Source organism: Loxodonta africana, chromosome Y (genome assembly GCF_030014295.1).
Source record: "Loxodonta africana isolate mLoxAfr1 chromosome Y, mLoxAfr1.hap2, whole genome shotgun sequence".
In the NCBI taxonomy this organism is placed as follows: domain Eukaryota; kingdom Metazoa; phylum Chordata; class Mammalia; order Proboscidea; family Elephantidae; genus Loxodonta; species Loxodonta africana.
In genome coordinates, this window is record NC_087370.1 from 25092742 (window position 1) to 25093853 (window position 1112).

At 47.1% G+C, this 1112-nt stretch overlaps 1 non-coding gene across 1 annotated transcript; it reads left to right on the forward strand.

Annotated features, from left to right (window-relative positions):
- Nucleotides 1–497: 497 nt before the first annotated feature.
- Nucleotides 498–600, forward strand: LOC135229102 (U6 spliceosomal RNA). Its single transcript, XR_010319887.1, has one exon. It is a non-coding gene; the product is annotated as a U6 spliceosomal RNA (small nuclear RNA).
- Nucleotides 601–1112: the final 512 nt, after the last annotated feature.

Here is a 1112-nt window from a genome sequence, read left to right on the forward strand (position 1 = left end):
ATGTTCAGATCCTCCCAGAGGTGCCTCAGAAGAAAGGCCGGGCTTTCTACTTCCAAAAAGCCAGCCGTTGAGAACCCTGTGGCGCACAGTTCTGTTCTGACTCACACGGGCCTCTGTGAGTCAGTCGACTTGACCGCAAAGCCACCGTTTGGGTTTGTTTTTTTTGAGGGGTGGGTGGTTATTGTCTCCATATTTTAAAATGGACTTGGGGTTGTCGTGGACGCCACAAAAACTGGTTTGATTTTGGAGTCCCTGGGCGGTGTATGCAGTTGACTCTCTCGGCTGCTAAACCAAAGGTAGGAGGTTGGAATCCACCCAGAGGCACCTCGGAAGTAAGGCCTGGCTGTCTGCTTCTGAAAAGTCAGCCATTGAAAATGCTATGGAGCAGGGTTCCACTCTGCAGACTCGGGGTCCCCACGAGTCACAGTCGACTCTACAGTAGCTTGGAAAAAGGGGATCAGAACGAAAGGGACATTACCTGCTGTCGGCTAAAAGCCCAGCTATCGGCAGCAGGTATCCTAAAACTGGAACGTACAGAGACGATTAGCAGGGCCCCTGTCCAAGGGGGACGTGCAAATTTGTGAAGCATTCCATATTTAAAAATAATGATACTGAAAGCCCAAGAGAACAAAAGGCAAAAGACTGGCCAAGGGAACAGCGCAGCACAGCTGACCAGAAAGCAGCCGGCCAGGGATGCTTGCAAAAAAGATCCTTAAGGAAAGGAGAGAGGGGAGTCCGGAGTGAAACGTTTTCTCTGAGGAAAAGTAAAAGCTCGGGCATTTACTGAGAACAAGGCGTGAGAGAATTTTAACAATCAATACGTTGAAGGTGGGGATCAATACAGCCGGGTCTGACAGGTCACTTGTTTCAATAATGCAGATTTGTTCCAATGCAGTTGATGTACGGAATTTATTATGATGATTTTTTTCTTCTCGTCTTTTTTATTTTACTTTATTTACTGTACTTTAGATGAAGGTTTACAGAACAAACTAGCTTCTCATTAAACAGTACACATATTGTTTTGTGACAATGCTTAACAACCCCACGACATGTCAACACTCTCCCTTCTCGACCTTGGGGTCCCCATTAGCAGCTTTCCTGTCCCCTCGTGC